The 26,686-nt window shown below is 42.1% G+C and overlaps 1 protein-coding gene and 1 long non-coding RNA gene across 8 annotated transcripts in view; both read right to left on the reverse strand.

The window, feature by feature from the left end:
* Positions 1 to 26,686, reverse strand: part of LOC311587066 (sperm motility kinase 2B-like) — an 85,921-nt gene that overhangs the window by 40,394 nt on the left and 18,841 nt on the right. For 4 of the 6 annotated variants that reach the window (XM_084763504.1, XM_084763503.1, XM_084763502.1 and 1 more), the window contains one exon: positions 11,347 to 11,482. The exons of the other annotated variants lie outside the window; for them this stretch is intronic. The gene's annotated coding sequence lies outside the window, so the exon portion shown is untranslated. The remainder of the gene's footprint in view (positions 1 to 11,346; positions 11,483 to 26,686) is intronic. 6 annotated transcript variants of the gene reach the window in all.
* Positions 1 to 26,686, reverse strand: part of LOC311587068 — a 74,937-nt gene that overhangs the window by 14,210 nt on the left and 34,041 nt on the right. The window contains exon 3 of one of the 2 annotated variants that reach the window (XR_014775770.1): positions 16,299 to 16,319. The exons of the other annotated variant lie outside the window; for it this stretch is intronic. This is a non-coding gene — a long non-coding RNA (uncharacterized lncRNA). Of the gene's footprint in view, positions 1 to 16,298; positions 16,320 to 26,686 lie in introns of those variants that run through there. 2 annotated transcript variants of the gene reach the window in all.

The following is a 26,686-nucleotide window of genomic DNA, read 5'->3' on the forward strand; positions in this document are numbered from 1 at the left end:
AGGCACGGTCCACATTATTTTATGACAAGATCTCTTGCTGGCCTAGAACTACCTGACTAAGTAAGAGTGGCTGGCCAGTGAGCTCCTGGGAACCTCCTGTCCTTGAATACTCAGGCTTGGGAATTAAAAGAGTGCACTCCCACATTAGCTTTTAGTATGGGCACAGGGTTGGTTTGTTTTGTCATCCATCCATCCATCATCCATCCATCCATCCATCCATCCATCCATCCATCCGTCCGTCCATCCACTCATTCTTCATTCAGGTCCTATGCTCATGAGCCAAACACTTTACTGGATGAGCCATCTCCCCAGCCCCCAATGGGTATATGACTCTACTGTAAGGAGCTGAACTGCCTTCTGGCTTCAGTGTGTCAGCATTCATTAACTCAAATTACTCTAGGTGAGATCTCTCTTCCCTCTCTTGGTTTTCCACCATGCTATCTTACGTCCCGAAATCATTCACAGCTTCTGTTCATATTATTAGGGATCTCCTATTCCAATGTCTTCATCATTATAATCTTACTCTTCCAGAAAGATAAAAAGTGCATTTGACCTTACAGTTAATTCAAGCACCTTTCATGAAAAGACCCAGGAATTCTTCTACCCAAATCATTAAACAGCTTAAACATTCACCCTCCTTGTCTCAAATCACTGATTTTTCCATATGTGCCCATTCTTTCACTGTAGTTGTGCCAGTTTAGTTTTTAACACAACGTCTTCCCATGTGGCCCATACTAACTTCAAACACGATCCTCATAGCACAGCCTCCTGAGGGCTGAGACTGCAGGTGTCTACCAATTATCACCTGCTATATTGCAATCTTTACCAAACCTATTCAAGTAGAAACTAGCCTTAAATTAGAATTCAAAAATATCAACACCTATATCTTCATTTTGTTATACCATCTCCGGAAGCCAGCGCAGACGCCATCAAAGCAGGGCCTCCTCCCTACAGTAAAAGTCAGCTCAACCTGATGATATCAAAAGGTTGTTTTGATGATATTTTGGGGAGCCGGCACTCAATAACCCCATTCTGAGGTACACGCCATAAAGAGGCCAAAGCGGCCATCACACCTTCCAGGTTGATCTTATTAAAAATCTGAGCATCCCTTAAAAAAAACAAGGAAAATCTGTTTACAAGTTCCTGCCAAAGTCAAGTGGAGTGTCCCACGATAAAGGGGTGAGGCCAGAGAAATCTTGGGCTCTGATGGTTCACACCTGCACCTCTCCATCACTGCTAGTGGTGTGGCCAGACTACATCCCTTCCATGTCACTACACTGAGAACAGGGATATGGAGTTCTCAGGAGGAAAACACGGCATTGCATCCCAGAAAGAGGAGTGGAGGTTGAGTGTGTGAAAATGAATGTTTGCCCATGTTCATTACAGAACTTACTGTGTCCCAGGTAGGAAAAAAGCTTTAGTGCCCTGGTTAATACTGACCTGTGACTGCTGAGGATTGGGTAAGATCAACAGGCACCAAATGAATGGTGATGCTTCCTGTGTTTGCTCCGGACAAAGCTATAGTGTCCTAAAAATACTTTTGGCCTTTGGCCCTTGTCTGGGCTTAACATTCCCTACGCTCTTGGAGAAGTGCCCGAGGTGACAGGTGAATCTTCTTTTATAACGAGATGATAGGTGCTTTAGAAAGCTTCAGGTTGAGGCTGGTCACCAAAAACAACAACAACAACAACAACAAAAACAAAAACAAACAAAAAACAAAACAAAACCTACATTAAAGTAAACAATACTCAGGGTTTTCAACTGTGGTACCTATGTGCAATGGCAATTTCATCAGCCAAGAACAAGAACCAAGTTATGTCATCTGTAGAAAAATGAGTGCAACCAGAGATGATCATACTAAAGGAATCAAGCCAGTCTGAGATAGACAATCACGGTGTGTTTCTCTGCCATATTATTCTTGGGCTTTATGCAGGTACATAGAGTCATAGTGTGTACATGTGGGGAAAACCCTGAAACTTTCTAGAGACAAAGGGGAATAATGGGAAGGGAGAACAGAAAAGGGGAAGACGGGGTGCAGGAGTGACATGGCTAGTGTCATTCCTGCATAAAATGTCCTTGTGTAACTCCATCATGTATAATAAATTGATACAATGGAAAATGCAAGGCACCATTTAGTTCCCCAACCCACCCTCCAGCTAAGGAAGGACTGAAGACCGAATAAGCCACTGATGGCCCACAGTTGAATGGCTCAGCCTCCTCTAAGGATCCTAAACACGCTGACACATGGCTGCAGAATCTGGGATGGGAGCATTCAGGAATGCACTGGAAGTTCTTTGCTCCTCCACCAACATGGCTTTTCTATTTAGCCACTTATGAGTCATGTCCTTCAAGATAGAATTGGTAGGAGTGAGCAACATCTTCCTAAGATACGTGAGCTGTTCTGGAAAATCATCATGCCTGGAGGAAAGGTTGTGGAAACTCAAACGTGCAGCTGAGCAAGTGTGTTTAGCTAGAGGCAGGATCCTCACACCTGGGGTCCCATGTCAGGGCAGTCTTGTAGGACAATCTGTCAGCCTGTAGGATCTGACTGGCTCAGGGTAGTTTTGTCAGACAATTGGAGGTGGGGGCATTGGAAATGACGCCATATGTTAGTGCCAGAGCAGAAAGAAAAGATGTTCCCCTCGGAGAAAACCTTACAGGCCTGCCCATACAAACTTAACTCACTCCTGACTCACCCAATTCAGTGCGACAGAAACTGGATTTCACATGAGTTTTCTGCACAGCACTTAGGACTTCAGCAACATTTGACAAACTTCCTCACTAGATTTTGACTGTAGCAAAAAATCCTATTCAAAGCACTGAGACAAATGCCAAAACTATGTCCCAAAAACGGCCACAAAGTGCATGAGTGTTAAGAAAAATGACTCAAATTTAGAAATAAGGCTGAAAGGAATTAATTTAAAAAAAAAAAGCACAGCACAGCCCTCAATATTATATCAGGGCACTATGTAGCATTTTATATTTATGTATTTGTGTGTGTTATGTATCTTTGTATGAGTGTGTGCCTTTGAGTATTCCCAGAGACCATGAGAGGGTGTCATCCACATGTCCTTCTCACTCACTTTCTCTTTATTTCTTGGTGGCAGGGTCTTTTCTTGAACTTGAGACTTGTATTTTTCTCAGCTAAAAAACAACAGTAACAACAAAAACCCAAAAAACAAAAACAAAACAGAAAGTCCCAGTGATGTCCCTGAACATGGGTTATGTGGGTGCTGTGATCTGAGCTCTATCCTCATGACTATGTGTCAATAACTATTTAAGTCATCTTTCCAGCTCAATTTTCTTAGAAGATATATCTGCTGGGTATAATAATCTAGGTCAGCAATTGTGGTTTTTCAGGACTTGGGATTCATCTTCTTATACCTTTCTGCCTTTAAAACATTATGTTGAATAATTCAGTCTTCTGATAGGCCTGCCCTTGTAATTGTGATATGATCTCCTCTCTCTCTCTCTCTCTCTCTCTCTCTCTCTCTCTCTCTCTCTCTCTCTCTCTCTCTCTCTCTCAGAGTTTAATGTAATTACAATATTTCCCCTTCTTCCTTCCAAATTTTCCCATATACTTTTCTTCATTCTCCTTCAAATTTCTGACCTCTTTTTCATTAATTATTGTTTCATGCATTTATATTTGCACATTCATATATATTCCTAAACAAGCACTAATTGAATTTATATGTTATTAATTGCATGTGTATTTTCAAGGCTAACCATTTGGCAGTGGACAACCAATTGGTGTACACTTCCCTGGGGAAGCCCCGCTCTACTGCTTCCAACTTTCCTCAGTTGCTTGTAGTTCTTTGTGTAGGGCTGATGTTTCATGGACTTTTTCCCATTCAGTTTGCCATGTTAGTGTCATCCTTGTTAAGCTCACATTTGGGTTGTCATGTTGGTAAGACTTTATAGGTATAACATGTGATGTTACTAGAAGACACAATCTCACAGCCAAGTCCCTGCTCTGCTGGCTCTTACAACCTCCCCACGCCCACCTTCAACAATTTTCCCTAAGCCTTGGGCGTAGGAGCATTTTGTAGATGTGTCCACTGGGACTAGACCACAATTCTGTGTTTTGATTAGTTGTATTTCTATTACAGAGAAGTTTCCTTGATGTGAGGCAAAGACTGCACTTATCTGTACATATAAAGACAAATGCTTATTTATTATTATTATTATTATTATTATTATTATTATTATTATTGATTATACTAATTTAATATAATTCTCCTCCAATAACCATATCTTTACTAGCACTGAGAAATAAACTAGGTTTCTAGTACAGGCAGTTTCCCTCTGGGTGAACAGTTCTCAACTCCAATTATAGAATGGTTGATTACTGCCAGGGTATGTGTGCCACTACTGCATCCACAGGGTTATTGTACCATGCTGCCATTGACGTGGTTCATGGGTGTTATGGCTGGGTGTACTGTCCGTTGATTCCCTCTTACAAAAGCTTGAATTGTGTCTGATACCATGAAATCTAGTCCTCAGAGATGGGATTTTCCAGTCAGTTCCAGCTCAAGGGTTGTTGGACCTTGTTGCTGAAGTACATGGTGTCTTCAGCAATAGGTATTTACCTTCTACTTCTCAGGGTAACCAAGAGCAACAGCAATAGGCTATGTGTTTTGGCAGTCTCTTAGACAGCCAACAAGTCAAAAGAAGAGTTTTGTTAAGTTGCCTTTTGTTCTCTGAGGGTACACCACACACTCAGATGAGAAAAGTTCAAAAGTTCACATATACATATACATATACATATACATATACATATACATATACATATACATATACATATATATATATATATATATATATATATATATATCAGTTTTTAAAGGTTTTTGCTAATAACATGCTTCCATGTGGCTTTTTTCAGATATCTATATTGTTATTTTACTACCTGTCTTTCTGTTGTTTTTAGCTCCTTCCACATTTCCTAAGAAGTACCCCCTTTTCCCCATTTCTCCCCTGAGAACACTTTTATTCTACAATTTGCCTTTACCTTATTCCCACTTTCTTCTGTACCTACCTCCCTCTCCATCTCTAAGGAGGCCCCTTTTCTCGTGTCCCTGGTCAGATTCTTGTACCCTGCTATTACCTTCCCCTATTCCTTCACAATCTCCCTATCCTGGCAATGATCCCATTTTACTTTATGTCGGTAGTTACTACAGGCCATGTACCAAATAAGAGACAACATACGACATTTGCCTTTCTCAGTCTGAGTCACCGCACCAAATAAGATCTTTTCTAATGTCACCCATTTATCTGCAAGAGTCATGATTTCCTTTTTCTCTACAGCTGAGTAGCATGCCACAGTGTGTATATTTACCATATTTTCATTATCCATTTGTCAGTTGTAGGACACTTAGATTCTTTCCACTTTCTAGCTATGTGAATAGAGCAGCAATGAACATGGGTGAATGTCTGTATGGTATGATGTCAAGTCCTTTGGGCACGTGCCAAGAAGTGGTATGGCTGGGTAAGAGGCTATATTCGTTTTTGAGAATTCTCCACACTGATTCCCGCAGACAATGCACCAGTTTACAATCCCACGAAGAGTGAATGAGGGCTCTCTTCTTCCATCATTCCCTCCAGCACTAATCTTGCCATTCGGAATTGAGTAAGATAAAATGTTAAAGTTGTTTTGATTTGCATTTCCCTGATTTCTAGGAATGGCAAAGATTTTTTTTTTAATATTAGTAATTTTTTTCTTCTTTTGAGAGCTCTCTATTCAAATCTCAGGTCCACTTTTCAAATAGTTCATTTGTTTTTCATTTTTCTTAATTTTGATTTTAAGTTCTTTTACATTCTAAATACTAAGCCTCTATCAGATTCTCTCTCATTTTGTGGGTTTCCTCTTTACCCAGTTGGTTATTTTTCTTGTTCTTGTTCTTGTTGTTTTGCAGACACTTGTCAATTGTTGGCCTTAACTCTTGAGCAAATGGAAGTTTTTTCATATACCTGTGTCATGTAGGGTCATGCCTATGTTTTCTTCTAGTAGTTTGAGTGTTTCAGGTTTCACATTTAGGTCTTTGATCCATTTGTAGTTGATTTTTGTGCTGGATGATAGATTTGAGTCTAATTTCATTCTTCTGCATGAGGACATGTGGTTTCCCCAGCACCAATTTTTTGAAGATGCTTTCTTTTTTTCCAAGATTTGTTTTTGGCATCTTTCCTAAATATTAAGTGCCTGAAGTTGTACATGCTTGTGTTTGGGTCTTCAGTTTTGTTCCATGGTCTTCATGTCTGTTTTTTATGCCAAAAGTATTTTGTTTTTAATACTATGGCTCTGCAATATATCTTAAGATCAAAAATTGTAATCCTCTCTCATTCATCTTTTTGCTTAAAATTGTTTTGGTTATCTATGGTCTATTGTAGTTCCATATAAATTTTAGGAATTTTTTTCTATGTGTGTGAAAAATTATATAAATTCTTTGTTTGGGATTGCACTGAGTCTTTAAACAGCTTATGGTAGAATGATCATTTTCACAGTGTTAACTCTACCAACCTACGAGCATAGGATGTCTTTACATTCGTTAGTGTCTTTTTCTCTCTCTTTCCTCAGAGGTTTAAAGTTTCAATTGTACAAGGTTTTTCTTAGTCAGGCTTATTCCTGGATATTTTATTTTCTCTGAGGCTACTGTGAATGGAGGTGTGTCAATGATCTCCTTTTTTTTTTTTTCATGTTTGTTGTTGGCATAAAGAAAAGCTATTTATTTGTCTAAAGATCTCTTCAAAAGAGACCTTTCTGTATTCGGCATTTTTAATGTGTTAACTATAATACATTTTGGAGAGCTTTCTTTTTGTTCTTTTTTATTTGGTGTTCTGTGGGCTTCTTGTACCTAGAAGGGTACCTCTTGCTCAAGGTTTCAGAAATTGTCTTCTATATCTTACTGAAGATAGCCTCTGTGCCTTCACTATGGTTTTCTCATCCTTTTCCTAGGCCCATACTTTGTCAGAGTAGTCTATAATCGTCCTGTGTTCATATTTTTTTAAACTTCTCACTGCCCTTTGATTGACTCAGTTCCTCTACTTTGCCTCTTATCCCTGACATTCTGTTTTTGGCACAACCCATTCTTTTGGTATGTAGTTTTTAATTGACTTATTTCATTTTTCATTTTTAGCAGTTTCAATTTGAGTTTTATTTCAAATTCAGACTATGTTCTCATGTCTTGGATTGGCTTCCTTATTTTATTAATCTCTTTTGCTTCTGTCTTCTTTGAGTTGTTTGACCCCTGTCATAATCATTCTTTTGAATTCTTTGTCTGGAAGTTCTTTCATGTCATTTTCATTAGGGACCATTACTACGGTTTATATTATTTGGAGATGATATGTTACTTTGGTTTCTCATGTTGGTTTATTTCTGTGTTCGAATTTGTACATCTGGAGCTATTTTTTTTTTTTTGGTTTGGTTTTTCTTTTATGTTCAAATCATCTTTCTTTTTTCAACAGAGGTATTTATAATGTTTAGAATAGGGCTAATTGTAGAAGGGTAAGGATGTCAATTTTCTCTGTTTGTCTACTATTTAGGATTACAGTCTCTCTTTCATATTGCTTGCTTTTTAGCTATACTCTGATTTGATCAAGTATCTTGTAATAAGTATCCTCCAGCACTGTGGACAGACCCTTAGCTTTAAGGCTAGATAGGACAGCTGGGGGTGGGGCCCTTTCAGACCGCTGCCAGGGCTCTGGTATATCCTTAAGGGAGCTCTACTAGTTATTTGTTCTAGCAAGAGGTCTACAAGCGATTTAGGGCAGGCAGAATGAGAACTGTCCCGAAAGCTGGAAGAGGGGCTGGAAGGAGGTAGCAGTCCTCGTCAGGCAGTGACAGGATGGTATAAATGAAGAAGACTTCTGAAGGGGACAGGTAGCCTAGCCTGTATTTAAGTACCATATGGGCAGGCTGGAAGGTGCCTTTTTGTGTGTGGGGGGGGGGAGGGGTGTCTTGAATCTGGAGAGTCCCAAAGGGAAACAGAGCAATCAGGAGGTAGTTGAGCAATCAGACTAGCTAGAAAAACTAGCTTACTAGGTCTGGATTAAACAGAGAGGTTCTGCCTCAATTTAGAAGGTCATGTATAAGTCATGGAGGAAGACGCCCAACATCAACCTATGATCTCTACACACGTGTGTTCACACATGGTACATGCTCATACACATTTGAGCATACATATATGTGTGTGTGTGCCAATTTTATACACACACACTTGCCACAAAAGAAAAAGGCTCATGGGGAAGAGGATGAAAAGGAAGAGGGAAGTAGGGATGAAGAAAAGAAAGTCTGTAGAGTAAAGAGAGCAGGTTTCTCCATCTAGTGGAAAACTGAAGAAAGTCTTACCTGCTGTAAAGGTTTGGGGATGTCCCTGGAAATAAAACAAATTAGTGGGGATCAGTGAAAGGAAAGAAAGCTTGAAGTGAAGTCGGCTGCTGCAAGGCCCATAGTCCGGGGTTTTAAAAAATGTAGGCAGTCTTTAAGTACCATTAATAACCACTAATATGCAAAAAAACACTCCAGGGACTTCCAGGAAGCCCCACATCCCCTAAAGAGAGACTAGAAGGGATACTTAAAACCCCATCCCCAGGCAGCCTGGCATATGGCTTTGACATCTGCATAAGTTTTCAAGTGGCTCCCACAAAAGAAATAGCTAAAGGGATCATCCCGGAACTAATCTGCGCTACTTTACAGCTCAGCCTCAGAGCACAGGGAACATCTCCAGGATCTCAGGATGTGAGAACAGTTTAAAAGCCTGACAGGAAAAAACCGGCTCTCCAGAGCCAGTGTCACAACAGGGTCTAATTAAATCAGCACCATTAAAGGCATTGGACAACATTTGGGTTCCGCTTTGCAGGGAGGGGTTTTGGGTAATAAGCACAAACTGCTTCTCACTTGGTTTCAAATTTCATAAGGCAAGGGGAAATTAAAGAAAAAGAAAAGGCCTGGGCTGACGTTGCCAGGACATTAAGCCATTCAACAACAGAACTGGAACAAGGAAAAAAGAGGGGGCTTTGTTAGTAAGCTTTGACTTGGAGAGATTCTGACAAAGTGCTTTGCTCATGTTCAGTCAAATTCATGTCAGCTGTGTGAAGAAGTCAGTCTACAGTGTGACACAGATAAAGGAGAGTAGTTGAGAATTACAATCATGATGATGATGATGATGATGATGATGATGATGTGACAATGTTTGTTGTGATGGTAAAAAACCAACTCTAGGAATACTCATAATGATTTTGGTACCTGGTTCTGCCATTTCTTGCTTTGAGACATTTCAAAAGTAAATTCAATTTCATCTGTGTTGGAAAGGGATAATGGTCCCTTACCTACTATGGCTTGAATGCTTGCATGATGCAGACACTAAAAGCCTACTCTTCCATCCTCGAGGAGATCAAGTTAGGAGGTACAGCTTGTGGGAAGTGAATAGGATGAGCCCATGACCCTGAAGATGCAGCTCCATGAAGAGGATCAGAACCTTGTAGGAGAACACTGTTTCAGCACTGTAGAGATGGCTCGGCAGTTAGGGGCTCACACTGCTCCTGCAGAGGACCAGGGGTAAATTCCCACCTGCGTCTGCACCAAACAACAACTTGCAGATCTAGTTCCAGGGTACCTGGTGCTCCTTTCTGGCTTCTGTAGATACCTGCACATACTTGCCATTCACACACACAGACACACACAGACACATACATACATACATACATACATACATACATACATACATACAGTAACAAAAACAAATCTGAGAGGGAGAGAGGGAGAGAGTATATTTCTCTTCTATGCCAGGTCAGCAATACAGAAGAGAGCTTTTGCCAGGACTCAACCACTCTCTTGCCTTGCACCTGAGCTCCCACTCTCCATAGCCTGGAGAAACGAGTTTTCACTGTTTCTCCAGTGATTCACACCAGTATTGATATATATTGCTACAGAAGTCCAAGCTAATACGCTGCCTCATGTGCCACTCAGAACACAAAGTGGGGTGATACATACACAGTGTATATCAAGAGTCCGATTGATAACTGTCACTATTGCAATTATGATGATGATGTGAGGGATCATAAAGCTTGCCTATAATTTTTGCTGTTACCAGGGTCTGACTTAAAATTCTACAGGGTCTGAGAAACTGTAAAATTGTAAAATACAAGATGCTTGTTCGCTTGTCCAGCCTTGCTCGCCTCTCCCAGTTCTCGTTAATGCTAACTTCAAAAGTTCCACCCTAGTTCCCAGAATAGCTACATGTAAGTTTCCATATATCAAATGTGCCCATACAGCTTTCAGTAACCACTCTAGAGACCCACACCCAAGTCCCCACAAAGAGCTTCCCAATGCCAGATGTCCTAATGTCCATATGGTCTAACTTGATAAGCAACCCCACTTGCTTTGTGGTTTTACCCTTTAAAACTAGCCTGTAACAGCTACTCGGGGCCCTTCACCTCCCGAGTGCTGAGGGACCCTGACACATCGACAATTGGGGCTTCTGATGTGTCAGTAATAAATTTTACATATACCTCCAGCCTGTGTGATTTGACTGGTCTCTCGCGGTGACCCCCTTCCGGAATTGGACTCCAGGGTCCAACAGGTCTGTTCTTTTATTTTCCTATTGCAATTTATCTTCAACTGGTTTGGAGGAAGATGGCAGTGCAATAGGAAAGAGCACACATCTTGATCACCCTCACTGAACTTTGAGAATCTAGAAGTGGGTGCGATATATTTCCAGCCAGGAGATGGTAGGGTGATGAGTAGCCTGTTTGCTCACTCCAATTTTTTTTCCAGTTTCAACACCTAAAGTTGGTCAAATGCCTGCCATCCTGGGCCAGCCTGCCACAGTTGCTCTAATTCTTTGCCCAATTATAGACTACTTATGAGTCACAGAGCCAGGCCAGATGCAGGATTAGAAGCCTCCTCACATCCAGCATGGCGTCCATACCTGACTCCACCCTCGGCTGCAGAGCAGGACGCACTCACAGAAGCTCTGGTTTACACATCCCAGGGCATGAGGTGACCCCTCCTCTCTTGCAGTTGGTACAGCGAATGCGTGAGACAGACCAAGGTACTCCTACAGTAGGCTGTGTGTTTCCTGTGTTTCAGCTATGACATAAGGACAGCCCTACTGCTTTCTGGGAAAGTAAGCCTACAACTGGCAGAGATGCCAGATGGAAAATACCTGAATTTTTTTCAATGTAAAAATGTCCCTGTTTACACAGGTGGGAAACTAAACAGAAAGCTCCATTGGCCAGACAGCACCCCTTCAAGGGCTGGATGAAGGCTGTTGGTCAGCAACTTATCGTCCTGACTTTCAGCAAGGCTTTGTACCCCCGGGTCTTCGCAGAGGCAGGCTGTGCTCTTACCTCTCTTCAAATCCAGTTTACTCTTCTTAAGAATCTGGTGCTCCTATCCAATGGTCCTGAGGCTGTGGAGTCCAGCATGGGTGATGGGGAAACATAATAACCATAGTCTTGAGGTTTTTAAATGGTGCTTTGCCTCCTGCAATAGGCAAGAAGTATACATTTTCTTGTGGTTCTGTGTCCTAGTAGGAGTTTTCCATTTCTCCGAAATACAGGCCGTTACCCCATTTCCTGTCACATGTGGTGGGTCTCTATGTGCCAGTTACACCATCGAAGGAAGAGGAGTTTGGGGTGCCCACTCCTATGCAGCTGATCTACAATTAAGACAAGGGCGTGACTACAGCTGCATCCATGCACACACAGCAAGGCTGGGGCTTCTGTTGCACTTATTGCACTTATTTCCTTGCTATGGACCAAAGCAGTACCCAGCCCTGCTCTAGAAGAGGTCCATGGATAGCTGCAGTCTGCCAGATGGAGAGAGGTGGGAGGGGTAACCTGCTGGGACACCCTAAACCCAGCACAATCCCAAATACCCTTAGAGATCATATCACTTAGGTGAGTGTTCTCTTCTGCTCTGAGCACTTTCTCCATCCTTATCTCTTTAACTGGTTGAGAGAGAGAACCCACCAAGCCTCGCGGCTATTGAGCCAATGTGTTCCTTGTATGCTTGCCTCATTTTGGAAGATGCCAGGGCTCTGTCCTGTAAATTCTGCCTTCTGCCCATGGCCGCCCTTCTATACTTGATCATTTTTCAGGTCCTTACACTGCATAGTCACCAGCCTGCACATCTTTCCTCACTGCAGACAGACATGCATCTGTCTACTCACCGTCCACTCTTGGTGTCTAATAGGCACTTAAATATGAACAGGTTGGGGCTGGAGAGACGGCTTCACAGCTAAGAGTGTCTGCTGCTCTTGCAGAGGACCTAGTTTCAGATGCCATTCCACTCATGTCAGCTCAGAACCACATGTAACTCCAGTACAAGTGATCCATTGACCTCCTCTGGCTTCCTTGGGCCTCAGGAATGCATGTGGTACACACACATACACTTAGGTAACACACACACATACACAGGCATACACATAATTAAAAATAAATGCAATCTTTAAAAACAGTATTCAAAAGATTAGCGCTCCTTAAAGACCTACTGTGGAGATTTGTCTCCATCAGGGTAAGTGCACTTCTGTTCCACCAAATTAAAGTCAGAGAAAAATTATGTAAGCCAAGAAAAAAATGTCTGCAGTGCTACAAAGAAAAAAAAAGTGTGGAGTTTTTTTTCTCTCACTGTTTCAAAGAAATAAGAAAATTGCCATTATATTGGTGGAAAATTTGGTGAGGGGCACAAAGTATCAGTTCCCAGGTAAGGGAGGGGTGCTAAATCACTAAAGAGATGCTAATGAAGACACCTAGACAAAAACTTTCACCCAATAACCTAGAAAAACATAAAGAAATTTGTCAAAAGCATTAGTGAGGCTACTGGGGGACAGGGAGAAAGCAGGTAAATCAAGGCAGTCCTGGGAAGGTGGTTTTTGCCACCACTGTGTAAAGGACAGATCACATACTCTATGACCCACTAGAAGTTTATCTTTTCCCTCCAGAAATGCATCAGGATATATGAACAAAAAGGTTTATAATATCAGTCATAAAACCTAGACTGCCAGCAACCAACAATCCAAGTCTTCTTCAGCAGAAGGCTGGTTTTTTTTTTCCAGTGGGCCAGGACTGTTACATTCTCCAAGTAACAGTAATACCTACTTGAGGGATTATGAGATTTCAAGCTACAGAACATGTATTTTCTTATTGCCTTTGTTAAAATGGAGGTGAGTGTTGTAGATATACATTTTTATGTCTAGATTTATGCATGCACTAAATAATTTATTTTTAAAAAACACTCAAGAAACTATTAAAAATGTCTGTTCTAAAATGGGAAATTTGAGGTGGAAGATCACCTTTAATATCACCTACATTTTCAAGGTATTTGAATGATTTGTACTTGTTTAATCTTCTAATAAAATGTCTTTTAAAAATATCATCCCACACACAAACGCTGGCAACTGTGATCCATAAGGGTCCCAGGCTCCCCATTTTTCCAACCAAGTGCACAGCTTTGTTCCTTTTTACTGTGATAACCTTCCTCCTGCCAATCTGAGTATGAAGGCTCCTCCTCCATCACCCGGGCCCTAACACAACCCCTTCTTGTCTGCCAAAAGATAATCACATTTAATGGCTTGTCCCCCTCTCCCCAGGCTTGGTCCTCAGCACAAGCTTTAGGATAAAGAACAGTCCTGGGGAGCTTTTGTCCCTATTTTAAAATTCACAGTTCAAAAGCTCAGCAATGACCTAAAAAAGGAAAAAAAACGGAAGGCTGAGTGAAAATTGTAGGCCCAGGATGCTTTGCATAAAAATGTAGTCATGTTGGGCATATTAGGATAAGGGAGGAAACCATGCACCTCAAGGACAAGTGCTCATCCTTGTTTTTGAGCTGAAACTCAAATCCAAGCTTACATACTAAAGCAACGGTTCCACTGAGCTTTGCTGACTGTGATGGTCATGAAAATAGGCTTGTGAATGCCTTGTGTTTCCTGCTAAGTTTTCATGGGTACATGTAGTTTACATCCATATCCAGTGGAGAAAATCTAACCTTCCTAGGTACTTAGGAAGTCAGTGGTCAGTGTGGGAAGTGGGGTAAAAGCCGAGGTGTCAAAGAGAAGAAATCAATGTTGACTCAAAAGTTGACTTAAAAAAAAAAAAGATTTAAAAGCACCCAGGACAGCAGCTATCTGACCTTCACCTAAGACCATCAGAAAACAGAGATATTCATACTATGTTTCACAACAGTAGCAAAACAACAGTTATGAAGCAGCAATGAAAATAACATTATGGTTGGAGGTACCACAACATGAGGAGCTGTACTAAAGTCCACAGCATTAGGAAGAATGAGAAGCACTGCTCTAGGGGATTAAGGAAGCATGTGTCTGGGTATCTGTGAGGGAGTTTCCAGAGATGGCCCTGACCTACTGCATCCTTGGTGGGTTTATAATGTGTTTGAGTTAACTGAATGTGGTGGAAAGGAGGAGGTGGGGTCCACTTAGAAAGATGTCACCGTGGGGAGAGTGGGTGTCCTTGGAACTGTATCTTGCCCTAGCTTCTCCTTATGCCCCTTTCTCTGCTTCCTGGCCACTGTGCTGTGAGCAGCTCTGCTTCACCACATGCTCCCCACCTGATGGACTGAGCCTCTGGAACCATGGGATATTTTCTCCACTCAGTTGTTAGGCATTTGGCCATAGGGGCACCAAAGTGATTAGTGGAAGAAGTGACAATGACTAAGAACAACAACGGAGGTCATAAAAAGTTATGGGAAACGGTTTTAGATTTTGCAGTCATACAGATATTATTAGGTCAGCTATCTCTTTCCAAAATGACCAGTGAGGGTGTTGTGTCCTTAGTTTAAGTCTGCCAAGGTCAGTATTCCATGTCTTATGATCATGGATGCAGTTCTAAATCCCAAACTCTCACCACAGCTCACTGTGTCATTGGCCTGCTCTTGTCTCCTCCTGAAGTACCACTCCCTGACACACCCAGCCAGCCTTCATCATTTCCAGCCAACTTCCCTGACAGCACAATTGCCATCTTTGCTCTCTCAATCACACCAAGCTCAGAGTTAGGAAGACTGGAGAGATGGCTCCATGATAAAGTGCTTGACGTACATGCAGCAAGAATAAGAAGCAGATATCAGATTCTAGAACCCAGAGCCCACATCGATGCTAGATGGATATGCTAGCTTATTTGTAGTTCCAACAATCAAAGGGTGGGACAAGGGATCACCGGCACAAGATGACTAACTAGACTACCCATTTCAGTGAGATTTGCGCAATTGAGAGACCTTAACTCAGTAAACCACACAAATGAAAATTCACATACATGCATAAACACTACATACATCTACACACACACACACACACACAAACACACACACACACACACGAAGTACTTTCAGCTCACCATGGATACTAGTGATATTTCAAGTGCTCAAATGGTTACATATGGCTAGTGACAATCGCAGTGAACAATACACGTAAGGAATGTTTCTTTCTAGATCACAGTGAATGCTGTTGGATAGGCTGGACTGTGTGAGTTTAATGCACTGTAGTTTTTGTGAGATCTGAGACCTCATCTAAAGCATTTCTGAGAACAGCCATGTGTGCCTGGGATATCACTTGTCTTGAGGCTCCAAATCATTGAAATGCCCAATTTAAATGGTGCAAAGAAAGGCACCAGTGGCAGCCCATGAGGGCCCCATGTGTTGTGTCTTGTTGCTTTGGATTGTTTGGTATGTCACACAGTATAACGTGCTCTACATGAGATATACACTTGTCCAACATCTGAAATAGCTTTCCTCAGCCTTCAACAGGGGCACAAAACACGGGACTCTTCAAAGCGATAACTATATGCTCACAAATCTTTCAATAAATGAAACAATAACAGAAAGTCCTAACAGGAGAGTTGAGAGGTACCAGGGCTGTGGGAATGTGAAGATAGTAGGTCAGAGAACTACAATCCATGGCACTTGGGAAACAGCTATGCTACCCTCCTTTGCTGTGACTCTTCTGCAAGGTGGCACAGCTCAACTACCAGGGGAAAAACTAGCATTTTTTTTTAGCAGCTACTGCTTCTCCAGGCACTGAGCAATAGTCTGTGCCCAGACTGAGCCAGACCAAACCAGGCTCTACCCTCTCTAGTTCCTCTCATCACATTTAAAACACAATCTGACACTTTTCCAGGGTGACCAAGAATGGCACTGGTATTGCTTTTCTGCCATGATCTCCTGTCACCCAGTATGTGCCACTGCCTGAGTCTCTTCCAGGCCTTCATTCTTGCCCAGGGCACTTCCTCCCCGGCCACTCTAACAGCTCTTACCTATACAAATGCTCCATTCCGCACCACTGCATGAACAGCTCCGTCCTGTCACTCAGCTTCTGCAAGGTTCATGACACTGATTTAGAGTAAGACCTTCTTCTCGGGCCATCCTCACTCTCCCGTCTCATGTGTAGTTCCCTTGTAGCCCTCATTACTCCTGGAATTACCTTCTCACTCTGCCCAGGCTCCCCAGCAGGAAAGCCTGGGGATTCTTGTACAAGGATTGACTTCCTGAGGCACTGTCTCAGACAAAGCTTGTAAGGTACCAAGGGAAGTAAACCACAGTATGAAAAAAGATGAGCAGAGATGGAATCTGGTGATGTCTGGTCCTCTGCCTCCCTTTGGGAGCCCTGGAGCAGAAAGCTTTTTCTCTCTGAGTCAGCTTACTTTGTGCAAGGGAGAGGATCTCTTGTCCCACACAGCCATCAGTCATTAACTGGTGGCTGCCCTGGGGAAATGGACAAAAAGCTTTAGGCAGCCCTACTTATATAACACCAAGACTCTGCACAAAGATGTAGGTGTGGGCTGCTCAGCAGGAACAGCTAGGGGATGGACACCCAGGGGCCCTAAGAGAACCTTCACAGCATGCCACGTGCCCCCAGGGGTCCTAAGAGAGCATGCTCAGTATGCCACATGCACACAGGACCCTAAGAGAGCCTTCACAGCATGCCACGTGCCCCCAGGGGCCCTCAGAGAGCCCTCACAGTATGCCACATGCACCCAGGACCCTAAGAGAGCCTTCACAGAATGCCATGTGCCCCCAGGGGCCCTAAGAGAACCTTCACAGCATGCCACGTGCCCCCAGGGGTCCTAAGAGAGCATTTTCAGTATGCCACATGCACACAGGACCCTAAGAGAGCCTTCACAGCATGCCACGTGTCCCCAGGGGCCCTAAGACAGCCCTCACAGCATGCCACGTGCACCCAGGGGACCTAAGACAGCCCTCACAGCATGCCACGTGCCCCCAGGGGACCTAAGAGAGCATTCTCAGTATGCCACATGCACACAGGACCCTAAGAGAGCCTTCACAGCATGCCACGTGCCCCCAGGGGCCCTCAGAGAGCCCTCACAGTATGCCACATGCACCCAGGACCCTAAGAGAGCCTTCACAGAATGCCACGTGCCCCCAGGGGCCCTCAGAGAGCCTTCACAGCATGCCACGTGCCCCCAGGGGCCCTAAGAGAACCTTCACAGCATGCCATGTGCTCCCAGGGGCCCTAGAGAGCCTTCACAGTATGCCACATGCACCCAGGACCCTAAGAGAGCCTTCACAGCATGCCACATGCTCCCAGGGGCCCTAGAGAGCCTTTGCAGCATGCCACATGCTCATTTGTTAACCTGTCTGTCTACTCTGCTAGGCTTTAAGTTTCATAGCGGTAAGGATATTGCCTGCCTCATTCACTGGGTTCTGCCCCTTGGTGTATAAGCACTAGTAAATATTGGTTGGAGATATAATGGATTAATTCACAGTCTCACATGCTTTATTTACTCCATCTAGACATTCCATACAGCCATCCTGGAAGTCATGACTTTCAAGTCTACATCCCTTCCAGCCCTGGAGCCAAACATGTCTGTGAGCTAATTAACTCAATGGGGTGGATAAAAATAAACCATAAAGGCAAGCTTTTCTGCAGCTTTTACCCTGAGCCTCCCCCAACTTCTACAACTTCTGCCACACATATCAACAGTTTCTTGCGTATTTCAAAACATTTATTCCCCCAAGGCTCAGGCCATACGTAAGATCAAAGAGCCACAGAGAATGAATGTAAGGGACTGTGTTCTGCCGTGCTCAGGTTTTTGTTGCTATGCATGTTAAGATACATTTTAAATAAGCACTAATGGCTCATACAGGGTGTGTGTATAGTTTCCTAGAGGATGCATTAAGGGACATTACAGCTACATCGCATTTTTATATTAAATTTCTATGGATTACTTCTGTAATCCCAGCTCCAGTGTCTTACTTAAGGTTTCTGTTGTTGTAATGAAGTATCATGACCAACAGTGATTTAGGGAGGAAAGAGTTTGTTTCAGCTTATAATTCATAGGTTACACTCTTATCACTGAGAGATGTCAGAGTATAAACTCATGGCAGGAATCTAGAGGCAGGAACTGAAGCAGAGGTCGTGGAAGAATGCAGATTACTGAATTGTCCTTTAGAGCTTGCTCAGCCTGCTTCCTTATAACACCCAGGACCACTTGCCCAGGGGAGCACCACAGTGGGCTGGGCCCTCTCACACCGATCATTAAATTAAAAAAAAAAAAACACCCTACAGGTTTGTCTATACAGGCTAATCTTAAAGTGGCATTTTCTCAATTGAGGGTTCTTCCTGTCAGATAACAATAGCTGTGTCAGGTTGATAAAATGACATACCCAGTTCATCTAGGGAAGAACAGGTAATAGGATCACTGAGGCTGTCTGACCAGCCACTCTAGCCAAGTCAGTGAGCTCTAGGTTCAGTGAAAGTCCTTTTCCTCAAAGGTATGGGGAGCAGGAGATCCAAGATGATGGTGTCAAGTACACACAGTATCTGAACAGGTGTCAAGTACACACAGTATCTGAACAGCCAGACAGCAGTGAGACCAGAGCAACTGAGTGGCCATGCTGTGGCCCCAGAACCCTAAAATCTGTATTTCCCAGGTGAGACAAGAGCCCACGGTGTGGGAAACTTGTGGGTCCGACCTGAGGACACCTGGCTAAACCTGAGAAAACCTCCCGGGCTTCTGCCAGCTTGGCCTCAGCCTCAGGCCACACACCTGCTCTCGCCTTCTATAAATACCTTCAAGGTACTGGGGGCTGTGCAGCCCCAAACACAGGTGCCCACTCTCACTGCCACATTGCAGATACTTTCCGAGTTCCTCAGCTCTCAGCCCAAAACTCGGACATTCCCATGGAGTAGAGACCTTCTGATACCTGGGCAGGCACTTCTAACCTTGGGCTGCCCGACTCAGTGAGCACATTGTCTGGGCAGTGGGACATTTTTAAACCTGGAGCAAGAAAGCCAGGCAGGCATGTAGCAAGGCAGCTGACATCATGACAAGAATATACCTTCTTGTCAGCATCTCATGGAGCCTTCTCAGAAATTGACCACATCATTGGGCATAAAGTAAGCCTCAACATATACAAGAAAATTGAAATAATCCCTTGTATCTTATCAGGCCACCAAGGACTAAACCTGAACTTCAAAAACAATAGAAATAACAAAAAAAGCCTACACATACATGGAAACAGAACAATGTTTTACTCAGCAACAACTGGGGCAGTGAAGAAATAAAGAAATTAAAGACTTCCTAGAATTCAATGGAAATGAAGGCACAATATACCCACTCCTATAGGACATAATGAAAGCAAGTACTAAGAGGCAAGTTCATTGCACTTTATGCCTTCATAAAGATATTGGAGACATTTCATACAAGCAACTTAATGGCACACCTAAAAGCTCTAGGAGACGAAGAAAGAAGCAGTCATGCCCAAGAGGAGTAGATTGCTCGAAATAATCAAACTCAGGGCTGAAATAAAAAAAAATACTAGAAAAAAAGAAAACAATTCACAAATCATTGAAACCAAGAGCTATTTTGTTGTTGTTGTTGTTGTTGTTGTTGTTTGTCTTTTGGGTTTTTTTTTTAAATCAACAAGATAGAAAAACTCTTAGTCAAAGGACCTAAAAGGCAAAGGGAATTTATCCAAACCAACAAAATAAAAAATGAAAAGGGAGACTTAATGACAGACACTCAGGAAATCAAAAGAATCATTAGGTCTTACTTCAAAAGCCTATATGCCACCATATTTGAAAATGTAAATGAAATGGACAATTTTCTTGATAGATTCCACTTACCAAAATTGAGTCAAGATCAGGTAAACAGTTTAAATAGTCTTACAACCCATAAGAAAAATTTCTCCTATAAATATTGGTGCAAAAATACTCAGAACAAATAAAAAATATCATCCACATGACCAAGTGAGCTTCATTCCAGGCATGCAGGGGTGGTTCAATATTGAAAATCCATCAATGTGATCCACCATATAAACAGAGTGAAAGGAAAAAAAAAACACATGATCATCTTATTAGATGCCAAAAAAGCATTTGACAAAATCCAATTCCCATTCATCTTGGGAATAAAAGGCAGGGATAAATAGAGAAAAGGCAATATATAGCAAGCCTATAGCCAACACCAAACTAAATGGAGAAAATCTTAAATCAATTCCGGGACACGTCAAGGCTGTCCACTCTCTACTTATCTCTTCAGTATAGCACTTGAAGTCCTGGCTAGAGCAATAAGACAACTAAAAGAGATCTTGGTGATATAAAAATCGGAAAGGAAGAAGACAAAGTATCATTATTCGCAAATGATATGATAGTATACATAAGAGGCCCAAAAAATTCTACCAAGGAACTTCTACCACTGATTAAAAAAAAAAACCTTCAACAAAGTGCCTGGATACAAAATCAACTAAAAAAAAAAATCAGCAGCCCTTCTGTATACAAAAGACAAAAAAACAGCCTGAGAAAGAAATTAGGGAAACAATACCCTTCACAATAGCTACAAAAACAAAGTATTTTGGTGTAAACCTAAGCAAGCAAGTGAAAGACTAGTATGACAAGAACTTCAAGTCTGTAAAGAAAGAAATTAAAGAAAATAACAGAAGATGAAAAGATCTCCCATGCTCATGGATAGGCAGGATTAACATAGTAAAAATCACCATCTTATCAAAAGCAATGTACAGATTCAATGCAATTCCCATCAAAATGCCAACACAATTCTTACACACCTTGAAAGAAATTCCTAACCTCTTATGGAAGAACACAAAAAAACCAGAAGAGCTAAGACAATTCTGTACAATAAAAGAGCGTCTGAAGGAATCTCCATCCTGGATCTCAAGTTGTACTATAGAGCAACAGTAATAACAGCTATATGGTACTGGCATAGAAATAAGCTGGTGGATCAATGAAATTGAATCAAAGACCCAGAAATAAAACCACACACCTATGGACACCATTCAATAGAAAAAAGACAGTATCTTCAACAAATGGTGCTGGTCTAACTGGATGTCTACATGTAGAAAAATGCAAATAGATCCATATTTGTCACTTTGCATAAAACTCAAGTCCAAGTGGATTTAAGACATCAACATAAAACCAGACACTAAATATGTTAGGAGAAAAAGTGGGGAAGAGCCTTGAGCTCATTGTCCAGGAGACAACTTCCTGAACAGATTACCAGTAGTTCAGGCTCTAAGATTGACAGTTAACAAATGGGACCTAGTAAAACTGAAAATCTTTTATAAGGCAAAGGACACTGTCAGCAACACAAAATGACAGCCTAAAAAATGAAAATGTTCTTCACCAAGCCTACATCTGACAAAAGGATAATATCCAAAATATATAAAAAACTCAAGAAATTAAACACCAACAAACCAAATAATACAATTAATAAATGGGGATCAGAGCTAGACAGAGACTTCACAACAGAGGAACAAAAAATGGCAGAGAAACACTTAATAAAATGCTCAACTTCCTCAGTCATCAGGAAATGCAAATCTGACTCTGAGATTCTACCTTACACCTACCAGAATGGCTAAAATCAAAATCTCAAGTGACAGCACATGCTGAGGAAGATGTGGAGAAAGGGGAACACTCCTCCATTGCTGGTGGGAGTGCAAACTTGTACAACCACTTCGGAAATCAACCTGGCACTTTCTCAGAAAATTTGGAATAGTTCTACCTAAAGACCCAATCATACCACTCCTGGGTATATACCCAAAAGATGCCCCACCACACAACAAGGACATTTGCTCAACTATGTTCCTAGCAGCCTTATTCATAATAGCCAGAATCTGGAAACAGCATAGATGTCCCTCTGCAGATGGGTACAGAAACTGTGGTACATTTACACAATGAAATACTACTCAGCTATTAAAAACAAAGAAATCTTGAAATTATCTGGCAAATGGATAGAACTAGAAACAACCATCCTAATGGAGGTAACCCAGGCCCAGAAAGATAGGCATGGTATATACTCACTTATAAGCAGATATTATACATGTAATACAAGAAAATCATACTACAATCTACAGCTCTAAAGAAGCTAAATAACAAGGAGGTCCCTGGGGGGGGGTGTGCTTAATTCTCATTCAGAAGGGCAAACACAACAGACACTGGATGTGGCTAAAGTGAGGGAACAGGACAGGAGCCTACCATCGTTGTCCTCTGAAATCCTCCACCCAGCAAGAAATTGAAGCAGATGCTGAGACTCACAGCCCAGCTTTGGAGCAGAGGACAGGGAGTCTTATGGAAGAGTTGGGGGATAGAAGGACCTGAAGGGGATAGGAGTTCCACAAGGAGAAAAACAGAACCAGCAAATCTGGGCCAAGGGGGACCTGCGCAGACCAATATACCAACCAAGGACCCCCTGCTCAGATGTAGTCAATAGGCAGCCTGGTCTCCAAGTGACTCCCATAATATGGGGAGTAAAAGTTGCCTCTGACATAGACTCTGTTGCCCACTCACTGATCACTTCTCCTTGGTGGAGTGGGCTTGCCAGACTGCCCAGGATGAAGATGCAGGCAGTCCAGATGAATCTTGGTAGGCTGGGGTCAGGTCATAGTGGAGGAGGGCTCTCCCTCTCTGAGGACTAAGGGAGGGGGAGGAGGAAGAGGCAGGGAGGGTAGGACCAGGAGGAGCTGAGGGACATGACTACAATCAAGATGCAAAGTGAATACATTAAAGATAAACACTATTTTTATGTATGGTAGACAGCAATTGAGGAAAACACCTGATGTCAACCTCTGATTTCCACAGGCTTATGCACTCACACTCATGCACCCACATGCACCTGCATATTTTTTTAACTATGTTGAGGAATTATCTGGCCAACAATAATATTTCAATGCCTCATACCATTCATTCATTGTTAGGAACTCATCACTCATGTTAAAGCATAATGTTTTAAGACCTCTCTCTTTTTTAAATATAATATTTACATTAATTTCATGAGGATTTTGTACAATCAATTTTGATCATATTCATCCCCACTCTTTCCCCTAACTTTTCTCAGATTCCCTCGCATCTCTCTCTTAACTGTATGGCATATGTGTGTATGTATGTATATATGCATGCATGTACGAATGTATGCATGCATATATGTATGTTGGCACAAGGTTATCATGTAAATCAAATGCTGATCTCTGTACCCCCCCATATATTGTTGCAAGCTTTGTTCTGAGAGTCTTCTTCTCAATGTTATATAAACACTGTTCACTGTTCCCCAATTGTTACCTGGTATGCTAATAAAGCAGTTTATAGCCAATCGCTGAACAGGGAGAAAATAGGGTTGGACTTCCTGCCAGGTAGAGGAGGAGGAGTTAGAAAAAGAAGTACAGGATTTAGCAGAGGTGCAGGAGAGATGACGAAAACTCAGGTGGAGCAAAGAACTAAAAAAGCAAGAAACTTATGGATTTTGGCAAAGATGGAGTCAGAATAACATGGAGGGTTTGGAACAGACTTAAACTGCTCAAGATTTATAAAGCTGTTATAAAGCTTTATAAACAAATATAAGAGTCTCAATTATTTTTTTGTGATAGCTGTGTTAAGAGTGAAGCTAAGAGAAACACAGTTTTATAAAAATAACTTCAACATATATATATATATATGTGTGTGTGTGTGTGTGTGTGTGTGTGTGTAGGAATGTATATATGTATACATATATAGATATACATATATACATAAAATTATATATATACACACATGCCAGAGTCTACACCCTTAAAGAAAACTGAATCTGCCTTCTCTAGAAGCCATCAACTGTCCATAGACCATCAGGGTTTAGAGCTCTTCTGTCTTGCACAGGTCATGTGATGGCAACTACAGCAGCAGTGATTTTATGAGTACAGAGAATTCTCAATGATTCTTGGGCCTTTGGTATCAGCACCACCTTCAGCGTGCTGCTCCCCTCCCCAGAATCTTACAAAAAAGAATCTCTATTTTAGCTTATTCCCCAATCTGTTCCTGTGTGGGTGAGGGCTTTAGAAGCTTTGCCCTGGTGCTTGCATGCAGACTTTGCCGTTGCTCTTCCCTTGTGGAGGCAAATCTGCCTGTAACACAATTGGTTATTCTCTAGATTGCTCCTACCTAGAGCAATGGAGGAGCAGAAGGAGGGCCTAGATCCCTCTTCTGCTTTATAAGAGTCAGTTTGGGAGAGCTGTACTGAGGCTTCACATCTGTAGGCCCAGCATTCCAGGGGCTGAGAGTTCAAAGTTAGGCCAAGCCACAAAGTGACTTCAAGGCCAGCTTGGGCTACTTAGTACCCCAGAATTATTTCAGAAATAAAAAAGAAGCATCAACTGGGGTCTTCAAAATCAGATAACTTTTGCTGCTTGGTTGTAATGTCTCCTAATATACATCTGGGACAATTAAATTATTTGCAAGGTGTAGCTCAAAACAGAAATGTGGGAATCCATTTTATAATTTTATGTGCTCAGATCTTGGTCCTTGGCATGATTCTGGCAAAGGGTGTGGTCCTCAGCATGATGATGGCAAAGGGTGTGGTCCTCAGAATGATGCTGGCAAAGAGTGTGGGGCCTTTAAGCAGTAAAGCTGAATGAGAAGTGATTATGTTAAGCCAGGAATGGTGTACTTCTTTGATCCCAGTACTCAGGAGGCAGAGGCAGGCTGATTTCTGAGTTCAAGGTGAGCCTAGTCTACAGAGTGAGTTCAAAGACATCCAGGGCTACACAGAGAAACCCTGTCTCAGTGAGAAAAACAGGAGGAAATTCTGTTCTCCAGAAGGCCTGATTAATTCCACTGGAAGGGCTGATATGAAAGACCTAACATGGAGTTGCTCGCATTCTGGATCTCAATCTGTCTGTGTTAACTCATATACACACATTCCTGTCACTATAATGTCATCTGCCATAAGGTCGCAATCAGAACCAGACTGACAGAAGGACCTAGCCCTTGAGCTCCCAGGACTGTGAGCTAAATCAACCTATTTCTCCTTATACAGTGTCCGTCTTCAGGGATATCAATATACAGTAAGAGTAGGGCTAAGACCCTTGTCTTGGTTCCAAGTTTCCCAAAAGGGGTAGGATTTCTGATTCTAGACAGACAGTCTTCCACAGACATCACAACCCCAACTCTTTACTCCTGAATATCATAACTTCTGTGGTTTAACTGTGTTGTTGTTTTGAGGTAAATACAGGGACTCTCCAGAGGCCAGTGATCCAGGAGCACACTGTGAATCTATATGAGAAAAGGTTTACTTTGTGTATCTGAGCGAACAGTGTCAGGTGTAATATATTTAAACTTTTTTGTTCCTTGGGAGTGATAATTCCTGGACTAGATCCTTTGATTCTGAAGATGGCAGTGCTGGAAATTGAATCCAGGGCATTTTGCATGAGAGACAGTGCTTTTTTTTTTTTTTTTTACTGAGCTGCATTGGTGTAATGAGACAGTCTTACTATGTAGCTTAGACTCGTGCAGACTTACTGTACAGCCCCCACACTGCCTCAGACCCATACTTTTCTGCCTCTACCTCCCATCCACACCAAGCTGAAGGTGTTTATTTTTTTATTATTTAAAAAAAAAAACAAATTCCAGTCAAGGTGGGAACTGATGAGTTTGGTAATTACTGTACACTAAAAATTTCCAAATTTACTTGATTATTTGTTAATCACGGGGAATACATTTAAAATGCTAATTCTCAGGCTCATTTCCTGAAGAGTCAAACACAGAAGCACACAAGAATACATAAGCCATTGAGCCAACTTCTTGCTAAAGGTGCAAGGCTCTAAGCTCCCCCCATCATCTTGTTTCCTGATTTTTTTTGAGTGTGTTGCTCAAGTATTCTCCAGCTTAATTTCTCCATCTGAATACTAGGTATAAAAATATCCTTATTACAAGGCTGATGTAGCAAAAATTAGAGAGCTAAACTATAGGAACATGCTTTATAACTCTATCAAGTGCCATGACAGATAAAAAAAAAAGTCCAGTTGTCAGCTAACTTTGTTGTAATTGTTGTTGGTTTATTGGCCTTCCTGATCTGGTAGGAAGAGGTCCAGAAAACCCACAACTCTTGAGGCCTAGGAAGGTATCCCAGCTCTGTCCCAAGGGAAGGGCATGTCCCAAGTCATGGCAGCAAATGTTGTGTTTTGGTTGACCTTCCTGGGACTCAGATGGAAGAGTATCCCAGGACTCAGAAGCCCAGGAACTGCACAGCTCTGAGAGTAGGCATCCTCTGCAGAGGCGGTGCAGCTCCCAGGGAGGGTTACATCAACCTCTGATCAACTGGGGAGCATAGGAGCCTGAGCTCTGCTCCTTCTCTGTCATCTTCTCTCTCTTTTTTTTTTTTCTTTTCTTCTTCCTCCGATGATGGAGTCCCACCAGGTGGTAAATCTCCTAAAGAGATTTATAAGAAGGACGAATCCAGGAGG

This window comes from Acomys minous (genome assembly GCF_964271855.1).
Source record: "Acomys minous genome assembly, chromosome: 16".
Lineage (NCBI taxonomy): Eukaryota > Metazoa > Chordata > Mammalia > Rodentia > Muridae > Acomys > Acomys minous.